Raw genomic sequence first — 25,403 nt, 5'->3', positions numbered from 1 at the left:
TCTATGGCTCCATTTACATCCCAGAAAAACAGTCTGAGAGAAAAGAATTTTTCCACAGAAGTCAAAGAAAATGAGCCAGAATGAGAACTCTGAAGTCCTACTAGAATGTGCATTTAAATCAACAATTTTTATTTTACAGAGATAATTCCACTTGTTTTCGAAAGCCAATAATGACAATCTGACTGATGAGCACATAAATCAGCTCTGCTGTGCTAAAGAGAGCCCACTTTCCACATTTAGTGGTTCCTTCAAAAAAACACTTGTGACAAAGACAGAATTTAATCAGATGTGGGTAAAAGACTAACTCAGTCTTATACTCGAGTAAATTTCCTAAAGAATGGGAATCTCCATCCCAAAAAATCTTGAAAAGCAGGAATCATCTAGACTCTGTCTAAGTATTTCACACTAAACAAACTAGAACCATCTAAACCATCAAAATGCACCTTCTCCCTTTTCAAGAGCACCTCCATGATCATCCAGGCTGCAGGTTCCAGTTCACAGTTCTCAGCCTCTTGAAGCTTTATGCTCTCCCTTGGGAAATGCTGCTTTGAGAGCCCCCTTGGATCTGCTCAAGGGATTTGGGACTAAAGCTCTACCTAATGGACTCAAGGATGGCAGAATGAGGTATGAGCACTGCTCCCTTGGTTTCTTCTGTGCTGTTGTATTAAATGTCCAAAACATTCCCAGTGAAACATTTTTATTGGCACGAGTCAGGGTTACAAAACTTTGTGGCTTAGGCAGATGACAGTACCGATCCTGGTTTTAGTGTTAGAGTCCATTCTGCCTGTAAAACCTGGCATGGATTTGCAAAAGTTTGGGAGGCAACAACATTTGGATAATACAAAGTCCCTTTACAGCTATTCCTCTAGTGGAAACGCTAGGTGTTAACAGTGTAAATAATGTATCTTACAACTTCTAATGTCGACAGATAAGCTGTCTCCTCAGACACAGCTTCTGAAAAAGGCTTTAGTGAAGAATATAAGGAAACACAAAATTTTCAGTGCCTATGTCAGACAAAGACAGAGGACAACTGGTTTGAAAGGCCCTTTAGATTGGAAGTACATTAAACTTTCGCAATGGAATTGCAAAATGTGCCCCGGAGACTTCCACAGCTCCCCATCTGCTCCCAGCTCTGCTCAGCCACTCCACACGTGTCCAACCACAGACCTGCCCTGTGCTCCAGCTCAAGCTAAAAATGAGATGGGATGTGTAGGAGAGAATTTCACACCAGAGGGTAGAGACACGTTCAAACTACGCCATTGAAATCTAAATGCAAATTTTGTTCAGAGATTCAAAAGCTCTCCCTAACTTCATAATCTCCTGGAAATGAGCAAATTGAAAAGGTTCAATTGAATTTTCTGTTTGTGTCTTGGGAGTATCATTTGAAGCTTCAAGCTGGAAGTAACATCAAAAGGTACAAATCAATCTGGCAGGATTCTAACAACTCCATTTACATGGATGAAATTACTTCTTTCCAAACTCAAGAATAATGGTACAGAGTTAAATATTTTATAAAAAAAGTTTCTAGTCCAATAGAGGAAGCAGCAGACATATTGGACAAACTTTCTGATCACTGTAATGTAAAACCTCAAAATTTGACTTTCCGTTTCACTGCCAAGCATGCAAACATGACTAACTTCCAAAAAGAACAAGGAAAAAAAGGACTAGAATCTAAATTAATCACACAAAATTTAGAACACACTGTTTTGCTATTGAATAGCTGGCATTTCTTGGAAATATGAAAGAAGAGCTGCTTTGAGATAGAGAATGATCTGCAGAATTCCCTTTAACCACACTGCAAAGCAGGGGATGCTCCAGAGGGATTTTGCATGAGTTTTGCCTTTGGGAAACGTTCACCAATCTGCAAGCTTCAATATTCAGCTTTCTGATCATTACTTCCAGGTTGAAACCTAATGTGAGGAAAACAAGCACTCACCCTGCTGGGGTGAATAAACACTGTCACTTGGAGCCACTCATTTTTGTGGCAGGCAGCAGCTTCATCTCCTGCTCTTGGCAGTCAAGAGCTGTGCACACTCTGCCCAAGGGCGATGCAGAGTGGGACACACCCCGTAGGAGCCTCTCTCTTTCCATTAACTACAGAGGGAGTCCGAGGAAATTATACCCTCAGCTAAATTTAGTTATTGTGAATCCCCTTCCCACATTTGAGTACGCTTCATACCAGGCGGATCCCTCAGCAGGGAATGATTACTTGAAGTTAAGCATCTGTCAATTCACTTTAATGAGCAATAACTCGTGGCAACCTGCCATTAGCTTCGGTTGAATAGCTTTTATTTTTAGCTGGTGTTGCTCAGATGCAGCTTCCATCCAACATGTGCTGGGAAAGCTGACATCCCAAAGTAGTTTCCTGGTCTTCGTTGTGCCAGTCGGAGTGTCAGGGCTCAAGAGCTGCAGTTCCTGGAGGTCACAGAAAAGTCACTGCAGTTCTGGGAAAGTTTCAAAGAGTGAGATAAAACCAAAAGCCTGGAGAAACAGCACAGAGGCGCATGGTCCCCAGAGAGCTTGCAAGAAAAGTTACTGAAATCCTGAGAGCGTGCTGAATGAGTGAGCTGGGTCTCCAGGGAGAGAAACAGCACAAGGGGAAGGCACAGAGAGAGAGAGCCTGCTGAAATAAAACATGATTTCAGTACTGTCCAAGAGTGCCTAGTGAGAGGAAAAAATGCACAAGTTCTCTATTGTATCTGCTGCTTCATGTGGATCTAGGCTTTTATCAGAGGTGACCATAGGGAGGGCAAGGGGAAAAGAGCAAGGTGAGTGCTCAGGTGAATACAGGGCAGGGTCTCATTTCTTACAGATGAGCATTTAACTCAGGAGCTGCTGCACATGAAGGCAGAACACGTGTTTTTGCCTCCAAAGAGACCCTCAGGAAAGCGTTCCACTCAGCCTTGTGGCACCAAGTGCTTGAAGAGAGAAACACCTGAGGTCCTCCCCTCGGGGTGTCCTGCTCTGCAATGGGCTTCCCCAGAACAGCTTACAAGTGTTATGGGTATCTACAGCTTCTCCGGTTGGAGGTTTGAGCCTTTTGTCTCCATGTACCAGCCTGGATGGTACATACCTCCATGTACTCATCCTGCTTCAGAGCCCCATCTGAGCCTCCTAATAAGCTGCCGTGAATTCACAATAAAAATAATGAGAGTTCAGAGTGAATCCAACAACTGGTTGGTGAGATACTCCTAGCCAGCTCCTATCCTAAAATACTGTGAGACAGGAGTCAAGGCAGGGCAGTAACATACCTTCAGGGGAACCTTGAAGCAACAGCTTTTTAGAATAGGCTTTTACTGAAAAAAAAGGTGTGGAAAAGCTCAGAAATAAAGCAGTTGCTCCACACAGCAGAGTTGGAGGCCAGATGCAGTATTTGTGTGCACTTGATTTCATTCACCCATTCCCTTGCTTCGAGTTTGTGCCCAGCACAGGTCCCAGACCAGCCCTGAGCACAGCAAGTCCAACACATCTGCTGGGAGTGCACTCGGAGCAGCCCTCCTGTAATGCCTCACAGCTGGGTGAGCAGATTGCTGAAGTCGAGAACACGCATTTCTTTAGCAAAGAAAGGAAATAAAAAGTCAAGACTAACAAGATCCAGAAAGGGCATGCTTTTTTTTTTTTTTGAACAAATCAACATTTATTTCAATGTAGTGAAACAACTTGTTGAAGCACTTCTCTCAGTTCTACTTTACATTTTGTATTTACACTGTCCTCATTCTGTGACAAAAATAAAATAATCTCCAACCCTGAAGTTTCCAGAATAAGTGTCACTAGCAGCAAAAATAACAAAGCTCCAAACACAAAGCAAAAATCCCCCTTGATATATTTTGATGGGAGATTTTTGCATGTTCCATAAAAAAAGTTTTAACCCTGAAACTTTATGAAAAGCTATATGGGATGACAAGGAGGAGAATGTCACATTTGAAGCTGAACGAGAGCAGCATTTGCTGGCCTTTGCAAGTACACTGTTACTTTTAGCATAAGGAACTGTGAAATGCTCAGACTCCCACATAGAAGCAGACTTTTAAACTTTGATCAAAGCAGTTCTGCTCTTCTGGGAGGGTAAGGGTACCAGAGTCGGCAAATGCCATCTTTTATCCTGGATGTTGGGCACAAAAACAAACTTTATTACACATGGTTTCCAAGCAGCTGTTAGTAAAACACAAGCCTTATTCTTTTGTGAAGTGTCAAGGGTCAGCTTCATTCAGCAGCTTCCAAATTGAGCTACTGTAAGAATTTTGAAGTAATTTCTCAGATAAATGACATCATTGCTAAGGTCAACTCTGCCTTATACTTGAAGTCAGCAACCTCTGTGATAAGGTGGAACACTGCTAAATGGGGGAGAGGAGGGAAGACAATGATATTTGAGTATCATGTTTAGGTCTCCCTATCTCAAAGGAAGCTCTGGCTATGTACCCAAACAATTCTCCATGGAAACAACAGAAGAGTATCAGCGACAAACTTGGAATTGGAAAAATAAAAAAAGCAAGAACAGAACCCAAAGCTTTTTGGGATAGGAAGAAAAACTGCATGTTGAGAAAGAAGGGATCGGTCATTAAACTTTCCAGGCACACAGAGGGCTCGGAAAGCACAGAAAACAAGCAGAACAAACAAACACAACTGTGTGCATCTTAGCATCAGCTTCTTTTGCCAAATGCAGTAGCTTCCAACATTCAGCAGCTGCCTCTTGCTTTCTAGTGCTGTGGAGTTCTCTTTGGTACTTGGAGGCTGTGAGGAGCTCCGGGCAAAGAGAAAGTCTTTGTCCATTTACCAACCAATTCCAAAGGCGCTGATCTTGAATAACTTTACTAAGCAAGAGAGACACAGATGTCTAGGAAAGGGGACTTTTCTCTTAGTAAAGTTGTGGTAGGTGCAGTGGAAACCCAAGGCAATCTACATGCTTGTCAATTTGTGCCTAGGTAAGAACAGAGTCCTCCATGAACGTCTCTCATTTGTTCACTCTTAAATTATTCAGGCTCTGACAGCCCCTGAAAAGAAAAGAACGGAATAAGGATAAGTTGCAAGTGGCGCAGGGCAGGAGCGGACACCACGTAACCACCAAGAACAACGAGGTTGGGGGGCTTGACGACAGACACACTGCAGCTGCAGCCTCCAGGGCTGCTGCCCCAAGCAGCTTCCTCCACGCCCTCGTCCTCCAGAAATGCCAGCAGAAAATACAAGCTCACAGCAAAGGTACTGATTGGGATGAATTAAAAGAAGTAATGGATGAAGTCAATGCAAACAGCGGCTTGGAAATAAAACACACAGATAAGAATTGCTGGTGCTGGTGACACTTTGCTCTTTGAACACAGCACAGGGAAATGGCTAAGCAGCTCAGAGACTTTTAACTGCACACTCAAGACTATCAGTTAGACTTGTGGGAAGCTTTAATTCATTCAGCTTAAGTAGCAAAACCAGAACACCACTTGCTGTCCCATATAACAGGCTCACGCGATCTGCGTCTTGGTTTTTCGTTTGACAGCTCGGCAGGGAGCAGCTCTGTGAGGAAGCTTCCCCGTGATGCCAGTCAACAAGTTTATCAAATTTCAGGTGACAAAGTCACTACTACACTCTATCTGCGTCAGCAAGAAAGGTGGACAGGAACTTGAAGTTTCAGAGAGCATCTGCTACATGGGAACAGGAGAGCTCGCTCTCTGCAGCATCCTGCCGAGGTCTCAGCCCTCTGAAGCTGTGCCAGTGCCTTGACCCAGAACCAGCTTTCCCAGTGAGGCTAGTCCTAAGAAACTGATTGATTGTGACTTCTGAAGGGCCACAGAGAGCCATTCACAGCTTTTATGGTGCCTATATCATTGCTCCTTATCAGCAGCACCTTTATGGGAAAAAAAATTCTACATCCAGCTTTGCAGAGATGTGGAGAGGTGCCCTGCATAAACTGCTTCATTCCCTTCTACATCACCAATCTCACTGCAAACAGATGTAAAAATGCTCTACCAAGCAACATGTCTAATAAACTTTCATTACCAAAGCCTTCTTCTCTACTGCCAAGTGGTTACTTTCTTTTGGCTCCATCTTTCCAAGGAATGAAGAAAAAGAAACACTTACTTAACACAACAGCAAGTATTAGTAGCAGAGGCTCTTTGATTCTACAAAGGCTTTCTTGAATACAGGTGACCTGTTACTGCATTTTAAGATGTCTGATCACAGACATCACCTGCCTGATAGTTTAGTATCTCCAAGACAAGTGACCGCAGTGAATATTCAGCAAGCATCAGCCTTTCAATGTTTGCCTGGAGCTTGCCTTGCTTTTCTTTAGACACACTGCCAGATCCAATTTTGCAGCAACACAGCTCTGAGCAGCTCCTGCCCTGCCATGAGCAACCTGGAATGCTCAAGCCTGGGTAATTTCTCTGATGCTAAAACAAAGTCAACCAAGATACTGCTCTTTGCTCAGTGCCTGTGCCCTGGCAGGAGCTGTGCTCTGCTACTGTGGCACTGAAGTTACCACTAACATTCATTTGCCTCCTTCTTGCTTAAAGCTATGATTTTCCTTTTCTGCCATCCTAGAAAGAATCCCTGTTGATTAATATTTATTCCGTTTCCTAAAGAAATCTATTCAGCCTCCACATGCTTCAGCTGAGAGCTATGTTTGAACATTGTGTTGATCCTCAGAGTTCAAACTGCAGAAGGTACAAAGAACACCAGACTTGAGGCACTTCAATGGTATTCACTGTGAATCATCATTTTACATTGTACCTCTCAGACACATTTGGATCTAAAATACATTTGCATTTCTAATTAAAACAGATTACCATTAGTAACTAAAGAATGTCTTAAATCAGAATCCCTAGGCATAAAAGCTAATTGCACGATGCTAAAACTGGATTTCAAAAATATACATATTATACCCCCTGCAGGATTAATTAGGCAACATCTCTTCAAAAGAGTTCTCAAAAGTGTATTTATTCAGCATGCGGTGAAATTATAGTGGTTGTGCAACACTTCCCATGGCCTGCCTTGGCTCATGCTCCCGTGGCAGCAGAGAGCTGCAGCCTTGTATCAGGGGGGCTCAGCATGGACAGATTGGATTCAGGACTGCAGTCCACGAGCAGGGACACACACGGGAGCAGGAACTGCTCTGGCCACAATCAACCAGTGCCCTGGAACAAGGTGATCTCAGGTATGTGCATGATCTCCTCCCCAGGACATGCAGGCCTACAAAAAGGCTGAAATCAGCTGGTCAGGATGAATCTGGAAGCTGTAACTGCTGAGGATCTGATGCTCAGTTGGTCACTGCTTTCCTACGTGACCTCAAGCAAGGTTCTAAGTGCTGACTAAGCTGTAATGTATTTTCAGATAGGCTGTACCACACGTCTTGAGGATGTGAGAAAACTGCTCACCAAAGCTGCACATGCCTTGCAAAGGGATGAGAAAAAAACCCAACAGAGACTAAGAGGTCCTTGGCTGCTACAGTCTGTAGTTGTGATTGTCAGCAAGAAGATTTAGCTGTAGCTGGGGATGTGCCACTCCCAGATTTCTTCTGTGCTCTGATCTGCTTGCTCCATGTGAAAAATGAACATGGAAAAATTCTCAGAAAATGTAACAGTGGAGACACCTCCGTGGTCACCAAATCCAATTCCTTATCATCATGGGCCACAGTCCATCACTTTCCTAAATGTTCACTTCAATCTTTGCTCAAGACTGAAGATCTTTGTTCAAAACTCACACATAGACTGTACTTGTGCTTTCCTGTACATAGCAACTTTAAATTTCCATGTTTAACTTACAACCTTCCAATACAAAAGATAATAATCTCCAGCAGAACCCACCTACTGGTTCCTCAGGATGATGTTTGCTAATGTGTTCCCAGCAGATCTGGCTCCCAGGCTTCACCCCCTTATGGAACTTCACAGCCTGGAATGGCATTTTGCAGGGGATCCAAGATTTCAAAGCTGTTGAGCTATCCCAGGGACTAGCAATGGCTGTACCACATGGGACAGTCAAGTGCACTGGGGTGCAATAAGGGCAACTGAATAGCAATTCACGTGGCAACACACAAAATAAGAGACACACTTTTTCAATTTTCCTAAAGTAGCCAGGGTTTTTATACAGTAAAGGAGCACCCACAACCATTGGGAAGTACTGGGAGGTCAGGGAGTAAAATCCACCCAGGACTTTCTACAACACGATCTTATGTGTGCTACATTATCAAAAAATAAATGACAAATACATAAATTGAACTGTATATAATGGGTTTCTCCCCATCAAAGAGAAGAAACCCTATGGGAGTTCTATTACTAACTGTAATTCAGCTTGCAGGTTCTATTTTTCATCTCATTAGAACTTCACTGGAGACATTTTCATATTTTGTCCTAATTATATGACTGGAGCCTAGGGGATGTGTGTGATTCCCAAGTTCTCAGCCTGCTGGGGAGCATTGTGGGGCTGGTCCAGGACAGAGGCAGAAGGAATGTGAGGCAGGTCAAACTCACCAGGAGACCCAATGGGATGCACTAACTGCCTTTAACTCAAGGACTGGTTTGTGTTTCAGCATAAACAGCCACATCAAACAACAGGAGCTAAGAGCAAACACATTAATTTTTGTTTTGTGGTTTTCCAATGGCAAAGAACAGTCAAGGGAGATGATTTCAAGCTTATCTCATTAGAGATAATCTCATTATTTTCTAATAATTCTTTACATGTCCTGAAGTCCTACGTGTGATCTATGCATCTCTTTTAAGAAAACATTTAGATGTGCATCTATAGTTATATTGAAAAGTAACTTAACATGACACAGAATTGTGTGATGCAATATCAGCAAATGAACTCTTCTGCAATAACAACTGATGCAGTGGCTAAACTGGCAGAAAACTGGATTTCTTTACTGAACTGAAAACCACAGGATTTGTAGATCCCTAACTGCCCAACCAATTCCTCACTTTTGAAAAGATATTGCAACTTTTGCCAAATATGAAAATGCTTTCATAAAGCCTGTTAACAGACAGGAATTAGACTGAAATATAACAGTATTTCGGTGTGCTTGAGAAGTATCTTGATGCTATTTTCAGACTGAAAACTTTGTAAGTTTTGGGGGTTTTAAGTTTGAAATGATAGATTAGTTTCCCTAATACACACACAGGTTTTAACAAGGTGTGTGCTGAAACATAACAGTTTGGGAAAAAACCAAACAAAATCCTCCTGGGGTCATGAGAAGTAACTGCCCTTTTTGTTTCACTTCAAAATGGAGAGATTTTATTTCAGCATCCGTGCATTGAATTCCTAAACAATACATCTATCTGGCACTCATTTTATAGGAAAACAGCATGTTTAATTACACCATGTCTTCACACTGAGCAGGGAGTTACCCAAGCTATATATTTCACAATTATGTGTTCTCTTTTCCTAAGAATAAAGTCTACTTTCTTCAGGTTTTTGACAAGATGAATAAAGCCTTGTGGGTTCCTATATGCTCCTTGGAGTAAATGGGAAGTTTTGGATCTTTGCCTGCATAAAAGCAAACCTCATGTTTCTTTAAAACCGGACAAATTTATTAAAGTTAAAAACAACACAGCAATCTGAACAACAAGGATCCCCGCCATGTATTCATGCCCAGACCAGTAACTGAAAGCTGATGTTTATAGAAGTTCTTGCTACCTCTTTTTCACATATGAATTAATATCTGAAAGTTTATTTTCTGTACCACTTTTGTTGCATCTTGTATATAATCACGTCAAAAGACTGCAAGATTAGTCACAACAGGGAGACATGAAGCCAGAGGTTTAGAAGCTAGCTTGTATCAGGAGAGTTAGAGCTGTCTAGCACTACATGTAACTTTCAAGAGAGCAAACAATAACACTATTATTGCTTGGATCTTGTAAACAGAGAGAAAGTTGCTAAAGCATCCCAACACTGGCACTGACATGATAAACATTCGATTTACAGAAAGTGGCTGGTGGCAGATGAGAGCAGTGAGCACAAAGTCATGTGCAGCAACGAGCACTTCTGAAAAGCTCAAACCTTCTGTGCTCTTGGAACTTTATACTTCACATTAGTACAGACCCAGTGGAAATGGGACCTGCTGTATCTATGAACAAGATCTGTACCCTCAAGAAGCTCTCCTGCAAACAGGTAAGATTTAACAAGAGTAAGTAATCCTACAAGGAGCTCAGCGTTCCCCCAGGCTGCCAGCAGAGCAGTGGCCACGCTTCTCCTTCATACAGAGGTTACTCATCAGCCCCAGGACTTCTCCTGAACTCCTCCAATGTGTCATGCCACACAAATGCTAAGATGTTCAGAACAGTGATTCTATTTACCCCAAAAGACTGGCATGGGGACTGTCAGTCATGCTTTTGGGGGACACTGAGGACTATGTGTCAGGAGGGTGTAGAGCAGGTATGAGAAAGCAGTTTCATACCAACAAAAAGAGTGATTTTTTTTTTTCCTAACAGTACTCACCTTGTCAAGTTAATCCTACTTGCTCAAGTGAGCAGCATTTTCATCAGCTCTTTTGTCCCTTCCAATAACTCTCTGCTATGACCTATTCTGACTCCTGACTCAGCCTGCAGAGGTGGGAAAACACAGGACTTGGAAGAGATGTTTGTGTCATGGGCTAACCCGTTTTCTCTTAATAGAACTGGAAGGAAATAACAACAGCTCTTGCAAACCTCTCCACAGCCATTTGCTCATGAGTTTGCCAGGATAAAGAGCAGAGCTCAACTCAGGCATGAGAGGGAGAGTGAGAGAGGACCAGTACACTTGATCCTCTTGACTTTGCTGAGATACAACTAATGAGCAACAGATGGACATCACCCAAGGAGTTTATTTGGGAACCCTAGAAGTTTCCTCATATTTGTCATTCAAGAAAGACCAGGAAGCTAAGCAAGCTTTGGTTGACACCCTTTATTTTACCATTGTTTTCTCCTCTGCCTCAACTTTGACAGAGCTGCTCTGGCCATGCATTCCATTATGCTTTACACACTGCAACCATGGCTCAGCCTGAAGCACTAAATAAAATATGTTCAAATTAGGAAATGTTATGGGCTTGAATATATAACTGCAGATCACTCTCTTGCTACCACTCAGCACAAAGGTACCAGTTCCCTTAGCAAAGCTCTGCAGCTCCCTGAACAGTGTCAGCACCTTCTATAAAAAGCACCATCAGATCTCACTTTTTACCTAATGAAGAAATAACTTTTATTAATGTGCTGTTGACAGCCCTTGTGATGATGCTGGTTTTCTTAACTTCCAGTTAAGGCTCTGTTTCTGTCCAGCTAGGAAAGATGTACAGGGTGGCTGGGTGAACCCCCTTCACTGCACAGAAGTCACCATCACTTGGTCAAGACAAGCTTTCTTTGTTAATCTTACAGCAAAGTTCCAGTAATAAATCAAAGATTTAGGCAAGAGGAAAAGGAAAGAAGGAAAAATAAGACAATCAAACAGAAAATTGCAGAGAGAAGACCAAAAGTGTAGGAAATAGGACAAGCTGGAGGGACAGAAAATTTAAAATAAGAGCTTTACCAGGAGCTTAGCACAAATAGAAACCCACTCAAACTTTCAACTTTAACACACTGAGATTTAAGGTTTGACATTCAGATTAAGTTTCTTTTGTTCTGAAATTCTAAGTTTGCATACAACCAGCAGCCTACTCAGAAGAGAAACTGCTAGAGGAGGCAGAGGATGTGTTCTTTATTGAAGCCAATACAGATTTAAATCCATCCTCCTGGTTTCTGACTACCCTCAAGTAGAAAGCATATTCAATTCTCACCTGAAGCCACACTACAGCCACATAATATTACTCATCTGAACTCTAAAGTTATTCTGACAATTGATTACTTTTAACCACAAACCCTTTTTTTTGTCTGTATCTGGTACACTCATAGCCAGCTCCAATCCAGTAGATGGGAACATCTGTCTCCTTGTGCTCAAAGAAAAGCATTTCCTACACCTTGTTTGAGCTTTCCACCCTCCTGGTGTCCCTTAGGGCAGTGAGACCCAGCATCCTCCAGTTTGGGCTAGAATTGAATGAATTGAACTACTGCAAAAAAATGTCCTCTAAATAAGGTGCTGGGTTTAAAGCACCACACAGATTTTAATTTCCAGGTTAAATCTGAGATACTGGTAGTCTTTAGCTCCCTGTGCATCAGAGCCTGGAATTTAGTTTCACCAATGTCCATGTTCCCACTCACAGAGCCCTGTGCAGAAGGGAGTGCAGAGGAATAGCACTTCACACACTGGACTTGGCTCTGTGCTTAAAGGCAACAACAAAGTTTTGATCTTCTCACATCCAAGGCATGCAGCTGACCATTTGCTTTAGAAAAGACATTTCACAAAGCAGGAATCCTTCCCATCTCTTTATTTTCCCTCTTTTCCCTTTTAAAATAATCTCTAATCTGAACCACACAGATAACTGAGGAGATAGACTTCATGTTAAAAAAAAAAAAAAGTACATTCAATTGCAAATCCTGATTTGCAGGCTGATTTCTAAGGAGAGTTCAATGACTTTCTAGCTATCAAAAGACCATTAGAATTTGAACCTTCTTACCAGGGACAGTTTTGCAGCATTAAGAAGCATCCTGTTACACTAGGTCACTTTGCACTTCTGTATTTAGGCGATACAGCAAAAAGCCTTGCTTGCACACTCAGCTTAGTGAGGCCACTGGCCTAAAGGCTCTGCAAGTGTGCTGCTCCTAACTACCCCTTTTTATGGGTGAAAGCAAGTGACAGACTCTTGTCTGAGGCACTCCTATATTAGGATTCATATCTCTCTATACTGCAGAACAGAGAAGTAGTCCTTATTTAGTTCCTGCAGGCACTATCAGGCTCAGAGCAAAATTGCAAATGGTACTGTCACTTGCTTTCTCTGGATGGATCCCAACAGCTCTGTACATGGGCAACGCTGACAAGAAACTCACCAAGAGAAACAAGCAAAAAAGCAGCATCAAGATCTCTACTGCTGCAATAGACAGTGGAATACTAATGCAAAATAGTTTGAGTCATCTGTCAAAATCCTTCAGAGAAATGCCCAGTTACACAAAACTTACGTATTTCATGATACACAGGGGACCTCGGGTTTGGGTTTTTTCAGCTCTGCATTATTGCTGCTATTTAGGAAATCAAGCATCCACATCACTTCCAAGCTCCATGGAAAGCAATGATGCAGCTCATACCAGCTACCTGAGCACAAAACCCGTGTTCGACACAGAATGCAGGCTCATCTTCCCTGCTTCTCTCACCAGACAGTTCTTATTTACACAAAAAAACCCTACTAAGTTGTTGCAAAAGATAAGGCACTGGCACCAGGAAAAAAACAAAGTCGAATTTACAAAAGAAAAGGTAAGGTCACCTATGGGGCAGCACTGAAAATAGCTCTAAGATGCTTGACATCCATCTTAAATACAAACTACAGTTACCTATTTGCACTGCAAGAGTGAGATCAGTGAGAAGCCCTGCCATGAACAATGTCCCCCCCAGGTGATCGCTGACAACACAGAATACACGAAGTTAGAGCTTCAAAGCTCTGGTGGTCACATTAAAAGATCTCCAAGCTTAATGGGAGAAGCTGCCAACAAGGGCACACTGATGCTGTAATCTGGGGCACCCTTGTCAAATGTCAGGTTTGGTACCTGTTTAAATTCGGGGAGTATTTCCACTGTCTCTGGTTTTCTTTAACAAATACAGCATGACAGACAGCCTTTTAGAACTTTTCGCCCAAAGTTTACAACCAAGGACAAGAAAGAAGTAAATCCATCTGTATCACAAAACACCTTTTGTTACCAACCCAGTAAACTAGAACTGCAAACACAGTTAACATTTCAGCTGGAGAGAGAAGAGCCAGCTGTTTCCCCTTCCCCCTTCCAGAGACCTCTGTAGGCAAGACAGGCAGCAGGGGGATTTTAATCCCTTAGAATCAACATTTTCAAGACCAGAGCTCTGTCAGAGAGCTTGAATACTGCTCCAGCCTGCTGCATGGGCCAACACATTAAAGCACAGGCTGTCCAAGAGACTTGGCTTTCCGACGGGTTTAGTACCACAGCCTTTCTGCATGCAGCCCTAGCCCTACAACCAGATTACATATTCCTTCTTACAGACTGTAAAACAGCAGAGTGTTGTGCATTGACCTCAAGAATCACTTCCTTGGCATGAGGTCGTGAGTTGTGAGTTCTCCACAGGCTAAAAAAAAAATCACATCTTATAAAGTAGTGGCAAACTCCATTACCAACTAGTTTGCTGCTGTCACCATGTAAGTGTGACTAATTCAGTAACTGGGGAAAGAGGGCTCCTGCATCGTGAATGTGTGCCTCAAGAAATGAGTAGGCCCACCCGTCCTCAATGTCATCTTTATCTGGTCTTTATTTGGATTCCAGAGCTACCAAAGAGACTGCATGTGAAAGCTTCAGTTATTAAAAAAAAAAAAAAAAACCGGCACAAAACAAAAGCCAAATTTTATTCAGGACGTTTTGCTTGGCCATTCAGAGAACAGGAAGCATCCTAATACCACAAGCAGATCTTAGAAAAACCTCACGTTATCCAGAACAAGTCCAAGAGCCATATCACAGCATAAAGACTGCAGGCTGTGAAACCTTTAGTCAATGCATCTGAGCTGCGCTGTTCCACATAAAAGCCAGATTTTGATTTTATTTTTACAAGGCACTCCAGCTGCCCTGGCTTTCCCACATCTCTCTCAGCAATTCAGCTCAGCCAGCTTCCCCAGACCTTCCCCCATCACCATTCAGAGATTTGTGAACTGTGAGAAACAGATGTTCTCAAAGCATTTTGCTCGTGCTCAAGCCCAAGAAAGACTAGAAAGGAGGGGGGGGCGGGAATCATTTAAGCAAATATTTCTCCCCGCCCTATTGACCCTACAGTCCCAGGGTGTTTCCTACCAGCAAAACGACAAAATGTAAAACTATAACTGTGAAACTGCATCAAACTCCTGCCCTCTCTCTCGCTCGCGGTGCCGTTACCGGCTCACCCGCCGCTGGCCGCGGGCTCGGGGGCACCGCTGTCCCCCGCTGTCCCCGAGGCCGGGGGCACTGCTGTCCCCCGCTGTCCCTCGCTGTCCCCGGGGACACTGCTGTTCCCGAAGCCGGGGGCACTGCTGTTCCCCGCTGTCCCTCCCTGTCCCCGAGGTCGAGGGCACGGCTGAGCCCCCGTACCCCCAGCAGCCCCCCGGGCCGGGCTCCCCACCCGCGGGCCCCACCGACCTGTGCAGGAGCAGCAGCAGCAGCACTTCGCCAGGAGCCATCCTACACCGGAGCGGGAGGGATAGCCGCGCCTGCCCGCTTTCATGCTGCCTTCGGGCTGCTCATGGCAAGGAGCCACCGGCCCGCTCGGGAAAAACAACAAATCAAATAATAATAATAATAATAATTTTTTTTTTAAAAGGCTCTAAAGTAAAAATAAAAACAAAAAAAAAAGCGCTACTTGTAAGTGTGGGAGCAGCGCGGCAGAGCCGCTGGCGGCCGCGGCGCCGGCACCGCTGTCCCCGCCGAGCCCGGCGCGCTCCTCCGGGGGCGGCGCCTGCAGCGGGGGCGGAGCGCGCCCGGCCCGGCCCGACCCGACCCGGCCGGGGGGGCTGCGGCCGGACCCCGCTCCGCCAATGCTTGCAAGGAAAGGAAAAAAAAAAAAAAAAACCACAAACAAAAAACGACTTTTCATGGGGAAGAAACGCAGAAGTGCGGTATCTGCGCCCGAGGAGGCGGTATCCGAGATCGGGAGCGAGAAATAAAAACTGCCCGGGAGGAAGTTTGCTAAAGCTCTGATACGTTGCGGATGCGGGGGTCTCACAAAAGACTTTAAAAGGCAAAACTTGTATTGCTGTGGTTTTTTTTTAAACTTTACAATGTTCTTGGCTTCCCTCCCCGCCCCCAGTGCCATTCCTTAACTTAAGCATCTGACAGCTAAAACTCTTTACAACTAGCTGAAAGTACTGCCCAACCGGCTGTGATCCCAAGGGTTCTGCCTGCTTCCTGCAGCCTGAAGCACTGCAGAGGGAATGCCGGTCCTTCTGGCACACGGACCAAGACACTCGAGATCCAGAGGCACAGCTTGCTTTGGAAGGTGCCAGCCTGTTGTGTTAGGATTTCCCACCTAAAGCATAGAAAACTGGAGGTGCTAAAAACATCCTGAACCTTGCTGGAGGCAGCTGGTAGGAGAGGTCGGGCAGGATTCCAGAGCAACAGCATCATAGTTTTGCTCTCTTGCATCACAAGCTGAACAAACCCAACTAGCTACTTCTCCCAGACAGACATAGAGGTTGAGAGGGAAGAGCAGAAGGGAGATGTGCCATGCTTTGTGCCACTGTGTGCCAGGGCTTCAGCCTGAGCGGGCACAGCTCTACTGGTGCCACAGACTGCTGATCTGGACTAAGGCTTTTGGTAATGGCTTTGGGGTAAGTGCCACTCTCAGGGGGCCAAAGGCCATTTGTGGACCGGAAGGGAGGGTTGGGGCCATGGCAGAGTGCTCACAAACCCAGCTCTGTGTGGTGGATTCTGTTGTCCGTGGGCAGGCCTGGACTGAGTGATTCCATTTAACTGTTGGGTGAGATCATGAAAACCCTGAAGGACACCTGGCAGAAAGACACCAGTACCTGTGCCAGGAGAGGGACAGAGGGCCTCCCTGAGAGACTCCCTCCATCACACTGGCAAATATGAAACCTTCCTGCTTCACTTCTGGCTGCTCTGCAGGAACTCTTCTTTGACTACAGCCTCACTGGAAGGACTTACAACCTTATAATATGCCTGAAGCATGCAAACTTTCCTACCAATGCCCTTAAGCACCAAGGTGTTTTCAGTACATGAGAACAAAGGGCACTGTAACTGTTTCCCATTTGCTGTGTGTTGTGTCTTTCTTTGACTTGGGTCTTTGCCTATCTGGGAGCTGCAAGGAAATGTCTTGAGGGTGCACTCAGGGCTCTTGTGCCTGTAGTAGGGAGATAATATGTCACACATGAAGCAGAAACCACAGCTGCAGCCAGAGAAGAAAAAGACGGGCTGGGAACCAGCTGGGACACCCTCACCTTCTGCACCTCTTCCTTTCTGTGTTTGTCCCTGCCATGGCTCTCCAGGCAGCAGCTCAACTCAGGTTCTCTGAGTGATTCAGGAAACTTTTAGCAGGGTTCTTCTGAGAAGGCAGCTTCTCACTTCTCTGCTTTCTGCATTGAACTGCATCTCTTTTCTAACCCACCCTTGCATAGCATGCCCACTTCTTGCCCCATGGGCGGCTGCCTCCACCTGATCTCAGCCTGCTTTGTGCAAACAGAAAAGGGGTAAGGTCTTCACTGGCATTTCACTGCTCATGTGGCATCTGCCCAGACCTGCAGTACAGGACCTGAGGCAGGAGTAGGTCATACACAGTGCCTGGTTTGCCAGATCTCAGCTCTTGGTGGATTTAAAAATCATATTAAGAAAATCATTAACACTCCTCATTTAAGGAACTAGGAAACAGCCTAAGCTGTTCACCTCTAGCTTTTCACCTCTGAATTCCCATGACTCCTGGGAGAGTTGTCCACCCTGAGGAGCCTTGTGGGTCTCTTCCAGCTCAGCATATTCTGTGATTCTGTGTGAGCCTGATGGCAGGGTCTGGCATGCTGAGGAGAGCTGGGGGTGGCCGGGGGGAACTGGGCTGATCAGAGCCGTCAGCTGAGAGCTAGAGTGGTGGAAAAACATGGAGAGTGTGCCAGCAGAGGCACTACAATAACCCTGACAGGGAATGAGGCTTCACTATACCAGCACATGGGCATGGAGTCTTAGACTGTGAGGAGGGTTGGGAAGCAAGGTTGTAGCTCTTGTAACTGCAGCCGAACTTTAAAACATAATTAAGGTGCAATTTCAGGTCTTAAAAAAACTCCTTCTCTAATTAAAACAGAATTGAAGTAATTATTGTGGGAGGAGGCAGGTTCTGCCCCTCCCCAATCTACAGTTCCAGCAGTGTTGTGAAAGTTATCTCTATGAAGTTGCTCTTTAAAAACTCGTACATCCACACATACTCACTGATGAATGATACATGGAATAAATATTTCACGAAATAAGGCTGAAAGCTGCATTCTTGATAACTGTACCATATCAATTAGCTCCTATAAAGAAGAGGAGCAGACATGCTGTGGGCAGTCTAGTTCAGCTCCAGCCCTAGCTGGGAAAAACATCTGTCAGCAGCAACAAATAGGCACTATGTTGCCAACTGCACTGAGTCTTTAGCTTCAAGTAGAAATTTAGCCTTTGGGATGTAGAAGTGTTGCACAGATTGTGTGGGGGGTGGAAATCTGTACAGCCCACTTGCCCAAGGTGAAGGGCCAGGAGCTGCTTGTCTCAGACTAGAAGATTATTGGGCAGGATGAATTTATGTGTGACTGTGGTCCATGAATTATCATTATGTCCCCTGACAAGGAAAACATCCCTGCCCCTGCTCTAACCTGTGCCTGAGTCAAGGAAGAGTGCCATAGAATGGTTTGGGTTGGAAGGGACCTTAAAGGTGATCTTATTCCAACCCTGCTGCCATAGGGAGGGGCACCTTACACTTGATCAGGTTGCTCAAAGTCCCATTCAACCTGACCTTGAACACTTGGCAGCCACAATGTCTCCCAAGCAATCTGTGCGAGTGCCTCACCACCATTACAGCAAAGAATTTCTTCCCAATATCTAACTTAAATTTCTCCATTTTTACTTTAAAACCATTCCCCCTTGTCTTATCACTATCTGCCTATGTAAAAAGGCACCCTCCCTCTTTCCTATAAACCCCCTTTACTGGAAGGCTGAGTCACAGGAGTTCTTTAAAGAAACATCTCCTGGCACCACACTCCAAATGCTCCAATTACTCCTATAGTGGAGTGACCAAGAAAATTTTATGGCCCTGACTGGCTGCTTCTGAAGCTGAGTCTATTAGCAGTGTGACTGCACCATGGGCCATGTGTGCTGCCCTGCCCAACACCAATGATGGACGGGAAGTCATCCCAGTCTAATGTCAGGATGACAAGGAAATTACTTCTGTCTACTCTTAAATACTCCTTTAGAAATTCCCCAGGGATATGAGTTACTTTCATATGAAACCTGAGATGGTCTGTGAAAAGTACTATTGTTGTAGAGGGGAAATATGTTCTAATAGTTGTACCCAGCCTCCCTGAGAAAAATTTGGGGTGAAAGATGGAAAACAAATTTTTTCACTGCCTTCAGTGCTCCCTCACACCTGCAGCAGCTATTTTATCTCCTTAAGTTTTGAACTGAGGGACCTAGCTGTGGGAAACAAAGGGCAAAATAATGAGGGGTTGTAAACTGGCATGGCTTCATTTTGGGTCAACACAAATGCAGTGAAATACGCCTGGCCCAGATTGCCCTGGAGGTCTGTAATGCAGAACAGCAGTGACAGTATTTCTCCCATAGTAACAGGTGCTGTTTCCTTCCCCCCATCACATGCACTGGGAGATGAATAATGTAATAGCTGTCAGGAGCATCTGTTCATTACTTATGCAAGTCAATCCTACATTGTGCTTTAGGGTGTAAAGCGATCTCTGCAGAAAATCCATCTCTGTGGACATCACTATCATGGAATAAGATGTACTATGGTTGATTTATTTTTTTTAATCCAATGAAGCTTAAGTATTAGCTACTCCTTTCTTAGGGAGGAATAGCAAACCAACTATCTAGCAGAAATAACTGATGGATGGCAAAAGGAAGATGGATTTGTACAGTTTTTAAAACATAATTTAAATATTTGGTGTGGTTTGCAGTGTCAAATTCAGATAGTGCAAAGACATGCATGTAATTTAAGTTTCGTTAATAGGGAGAGTTAGGTACCTCTACAGAGCAATTCATAGGGTGCAGGCAGGATAATAAACATGGATGCTCTGAAAACCTGTGAGAACCATCAGGACATGGCAGAACTTGTTTTCAGATTACAGTCTTGCTTCAGTTCATGGAGAAATCAGGAGTTACACTGCAGCTTCAGGAGCCCAGTAGATGCTGGTTTCATTACTTATTCACTTGCTCAGTCACTTGCTTTCTGGGTGACTTTAGGGGAAAAAAATTACCATTTCATGCCTCACTTTTCCTTTGTGAAATAAAAGGATACCAGGACTTCACATTCCCTTTAAAGTGGTCTGAAAGAGAAATTAGACATCCTACACTGAACAACAAGAAGAGCTGTCATTATTAGCTGTGTCTTGAAATGAGTGTGGCAAAATATGGCCCTGGCACTATTGGCCTTTGGAATCAGCATTGAAAAGCACCTTGATCAGTAAGTCTTGCCTGCAAATGCTACTTGAAAAACCAGGTAAATCTGAACAACTGGAGGGAAACAGATTGGCAGAGTGAAGCAGTCCTTGCTCAGCCAGCACATTTCAGTACGTTATTCTTGGCTCTGGCTCCCGCTATTTTCAACAGCACTAAACATTCATTAGATTAAATCAAATGAACCACATTCTTTAAAAATAGCCAGAGCCTTGTCGTGCCAGTTGGAAAAAACAACAAGTTTATTGGGTACTAAAACAGATAAAATAAATTTTAAATAAATAAATAAATAAATGGAGTCATATTCCCTCCTGGTGCAAGAGAGCACAACTCCAAAGAGAGGTTTTTGGCTTCTCAGTTCAGCTCAGTGGTAGGCAAAAAACGAACATTCTCAACTAGCTAAACCAAACAAATTAAGAAGAAATATAGACAGTCCAGCACAACCTCCATGCTGAACTGCAATGTAGGCATATGTTCAGCAAATGTTAGGATATATCATGCTTATCTCTGCTGTGAATGTCATCACAAGGTGGATTTATGGCAGCTTAGAAGAGTTGCCATGGCCTAACAGCATCCTGGCCCACCAGCTCTTCTGTAAAGCCAAAGGCCACAGTCAGAGCTGTCTGCTCTGCTGTGATGGACTTCACCTTTATGAACTGCTCACCCACCTCTCCCAAGCATCACAAGCCCCTCCTGACACCATCCTTTCTTTCCTTATTTACAACCTATCTTTTCTCTTTCTCTGCATTCTACGAAGAAAGAAGTTCTACAGAAGGAGAGAAGTTGCTTGGAGACTTATCTCCAAAAGTATCTTATAAAGATCATCAAGTGAAGGTGGATGCCTGTAGAGCAGAGCAGACCACAGAATAAGTTACACATATTTGCTTTCATGTGATTCAGTCTGTTTCAATGGAATTTAGATTTGCCCTAAAAATATTCAGGTAGGTACTACCCAGGATAGTTCCACCCGCTTTCAGAGCAGAACACGCCTGCAGAATACATATGCCCCTTCAACCTCCAGCCTAACATTGCCTCTCAGAGACTTCAGAACAGATTCCTACATTGTCCAGTTCCTCTGGTTTCCTGGGCACAGGACCAATTCTCCCATATATACAGCTTCTTCATAAGCAGTGACCATTTGCTGACAGTGGGTTGCTTAAGAACACAGTTACAAGCTGGTGTAAAGTACAGCCCCGTTACCGTCCTCCCAGACCTCACTGTAGGCTCACCTGCCCCTGGACTGGCTCTACCACTTCAGCAAGGTCTAGTGTGAGCAGAGGACTTCTCTGACCTGCCAGCAGCACCACCAGGTGAGTTATGCTCAGATGAGGCTGCAGCGAAGAGCCTCACCTCACAAACCAGTCTGACCTGGGAGCCCCCGTAAGCAAAACCACACACCACATTGTGTTGGTACAGCATCGAATGGCTGCTGGGGGGCTGAGCTGGATGGTGGGCACATCCTGAATGAGGTACTGGTTAGAATAAAAAAAAAACCAACCCTTCAACAGAAAAGAGTGAAATAAAAATTTAAAGCAGGTTTGTGTGTTTCCTGAAGCACTTATCTCCATTAGAACAGAGACATATCTTTGGGAGTTACAGCAATACCCAATGACAGAAGACAAGAAGCATTAAAACGCTGCCTTTTGGGCATGTTTTGGCTCCTGTCTTACTGTGTTGGGTCTCTTACTGTGTGGGGAAATCAGGAGCCTATCTCAGCCCATCATAGTCTGCTTTCCAAGACAAACAGGAGCCTCACCCACTGGTGCATGACAAAGGTGAGTTGTTCCAGCAACTACAAACTAACAGTGTAACAAAAATATTCCTAGCCTGCTTGTCCCAACATGCCCGAGGTTGTTCTGTTTGGATGGTAGAACCAACAGCTGATTTTGCTTTAAATGCCCTTTCTTTAGAGTAAGTTGTTACCTGTTTTGGTTTGTTTGTTTGTTTGTTTGTTTATTTGTTTGTTTAATGGAAGAGTATTCAGACTATTTTCCTGAGATGTTCCGCAGCAAATTGCTAGTTCTGTTCATCACCTTTTCCCCACCCAGTACCCAACACAAACAGGGTTCAAGGCAAGCTAAAGAAAAAATTTAAAAATTGGCACACACTATTTGCTGCTTAGGGGGGGATATTTTCTCTGTTTGGCCAATCTGGAGGAATTGCACTCAAATTAAAATAAAATTCAATGTCAGTATTGTAAAAGCTTATATTTATTTGGGCCAAATTACTGCATTAACTGCATTTTCCACTTCCCTTTTATTCTAAGGTAAAAAGAATGCAGAGGAGTTCTTACCAGGCAATGTTTAGGATGGCAAAGCTTTCTGATTTACAACACCAGATCTAAGACAAGCATAAAAGAACCTGTAAAGCTGCTATTGAAACTTATGGTGGGTATAAATAACAAGGGCACACATAACAGGCAGCGTGCTGTGCAGAGAATTGGAAAAAAAAAAGTAGTTTTAAAGCTATTTTTATCAGCTGGTGGAATGACTGGCAAGAAAACAACCCTTCTTTTTTCAGTGTGGATCACCTCTGCCTGCTTTCATTCTTTGGTGTCCATATACCAGCAGTTAGGATATTTTGAGGATGTTAGCTCTTTGACAGACAGGATTTCTGCTGATGTTCTGTACAGAAATGCTGCTCCTGGGAATGTCAGCGAACAATTGCCAGTCTAGCACCAAAAACTCTGGAAATCCCCCTTCTGTTTGGTACCATCAGACATTGCCAAAAGCTGGATTTCTACACATTGGAATTTCCAGTCATCACACGACAGAAAACCCTCTTGTCTTTCTGCAAGAGGGACAAGTACATGATGTCATGGAGCAGGCAATCCCTTGGCATGTAGCAATTCCACATTACATGATAGTTCCATGAGCACTTTGAATTGTCAAGAGCCAAAGTCCTGCCAAATCCCTTTGTTGCCTTTTCTCTCTCCTCGGTGCCTGCTCCTTCCTGCAGCTTCCGCTGTGCCAATAGAAACGTTTGTGCAGCCTCACAGTGAATCTGATCCACGAGTGGATCCAGGTTAAAATTAACTTAGTGGGGAAAAAACCGGTTTGTTTTAGCCCAGATCAGTTCCTTGATCTACCTTCATTCTCCTGTCAGTATTGCTCAGATTTCACTGCCAAAGCCTCGAGCTGTGTGGCTGTTGCATCACCTGTACTGCTGTGCTATCTCCTGGTCTGGGTGATCCCACTAGCTCTGGTAGATCCTGGCTGCTCAGGTAGGCACAGGACAAATTCCTGATGCTCAGGGAGGCTCAGCCTCCTGGTGTGAGATAAAATGGGTACTTGCAGCTGGCTGACAATCTTCTGCTTAGCTGAGAGAAGCACCAGCCCCCCAGTGCTGCTGAGCTCAGGCTTGTCTCTGTTGTGCCTGCATGTCCTGGTTTATGATGGCAATCAGAAGCTGATGGGAGAGGAATGAGCATTTTTGCATTTTTATGTGCAGAAAGGCACATCTTTGGAATAATGGAAGGCTGCAGCAGATTGAACATTGCAGAATGTGTCGAGCTCCCAGGTGAAGGCTGTGCCCCAGCAGTGGTCCTGTGGAGCAGCACTGTGTGTGCACAGCACAACCACAGCAGATGTGTCTGAACAGATGTGCAATGGCCATGAGAGTTATGGGGTGTAAAGCCTGAACTACCTTCACCAGCTATCTGTGCATAAAGCTTTTTTAATAAGGTTTTTCACAGGTTAGATTGGCACCAAGAGCACCATGATTCCTTCACCCTGCATGAAAGCTAATTTGACTTTTCTAGTGAATGGAAGAATGTTCTTATTTCACTGAGTAGGAGTCCTGCAGAGCTAATAAGTTCTTCGGTGCTTTTCTGAAGAATGCTATTTGGTTCTTAAAGCCAGAAGCTGTTCTCTGGTACCTAAATGCAATTCCCACAGATTTACAAAGAAACTGGATGTATGTTCCTTGGGAAAATGCAGCTATTAACTTAAAATCCTGAAGATACATGAAATCTACAGAGAAAATAAAGAGCTGGGTACAGTCTCGAAGAAGTAAAAGTGAACTGTACAAAGACCTGAAAATACCTTTTAGAAGTGTATCTTGAGTTCAAATATTTTGTTCCTAGTTCCTCCCTAGTCTAGGAAGTAGAAAAATGCCCTTGAAATACAATCACTGGGTGCTACTCTTGAACTTGTAATCTTTTGGGCCTGTAAAAGCAAGGGCAATAAAAAAACCTGTCATTTGGCATCAGGCAGTATAATGTTATTGGTGAGAAAAATGGAACCTTAGGTTTACATCATGACAATGGGAGTCATCAAGACTCATGAGCTGCAAATTGTCTTGCTAAGGAGAAGAAGTCAAGGCTGCTTTATCAGTGAAGTGTTGGATAGTGTATGACTACTGTTTTTCTTAAAAGGCACACCTTTAATGAGGCTGGAGGCCATTCCAATCTTTCCTGCAATATGCAAGCAATTATCTCTATGCTGTGTAAAATTTAATTTGTATTTCGCAAACTCTATAAAAAAAAACTTATTTGACTGCATTAAAATTCTGCAGAATCACTGAATGTTCAATACATTTATCAAGAATATATGATATAAATGTAAAGTAGCACCTTCCAGTAAATGCTTAGGACATCCAAGGACAAGAATGGTTTAACATCTGTTTTCCTGTTCTAGATTGTGAGAGATTTATTTGAACAGATTTATGCAAAATGCAGTCAAATATGGACTTTGCCTCCAAGAACAGAAAAGTACAGTTCTGGAGTTGAAGACAACATTTTTATGAAGAAATAATATTCAGCTGATATGAATGGGAAAAGATACACTGGCATTTATGTAAATGACCTCCTGGTCTAGACTTTTAGACCATCATAGTTGCAATAACATTAATTCTACTTTCTAAAATTTGAGATTAATCTGAACTAAGCAAATTTGACATTGTTTCAGGCTCTTTTGCAAAATGTGTAACCTGGGAATAAGCACTCTGACAAAATGCTTGTGTAAATGACAGAAAAATCAGGCTTCTTGTGTCAGCACCAATATATCAAATCTGTGCAGTGTGCTGAAGCAGATACACAGAAACTTCATTTCTATTACTGAAAATACATTATTTAATACACATGTGCTTTGCAGCACAGTTTGCCTATTTCTGGCTCAGACCAGTCAGGGAAATGGGAGTTTCAGCAGAACTAGTTCACTTCAAAACATGCTCATAAAATAGTTGTTTAAGATTAGCAACAGAAGGATCAGCCCAGAAGCAAACAGG

At 43.7% G+C, this 25,403-nt stretch overlaps 1 protein-coding gene and 1 long non-coding RNA gene across 15 annotated transcripts in view; both read right to left on the bottom strand.

Annotated features, from left to right (window-relative positions):
• The window catches only part of KALRN (kalirin RhoGEF kinase), a 465,057-nt gene that overhangs the window by 59,696 nt on the left and 379,958 nt on the right, over nt 1–25,403 (bottom strand). The window lies entirely within an intron of this gene.
• On the bottom strand, nt 3,594–15,431 carry LOC148223229 (uncharacterized). The gene is made up of 2 exons (XR_015804911.1): nt 15,162–15,431; nt 3,594–4,988 (listed from the first exon to the last, which is right to left on the bottom strand). It is a non-coding gene; the product is annotated as an uncharacterized LOC148223229 (long non-coding RNA).

The sequence above is a fragment of the Sturnus vulgaris genome, chromosome 7, assembly GCF_052056855.1.
Source record: "Sturnus vulgaris isolate bStuVul1 chromosome 7, bStuVul1.hap1, whole genome shotgun sequence".
Lineage (NCBI taxonomy): Eukaryota > Metazoa > Chordata > Aves > Passeriformes > Sturnidae > Sturnus > Sturnus vulgaris.
The sequence above is the reverse complement of the archived record's forward strand: the minus strand, read 5'-3'. Positions and strand labels throughout refer to the sequence as shown.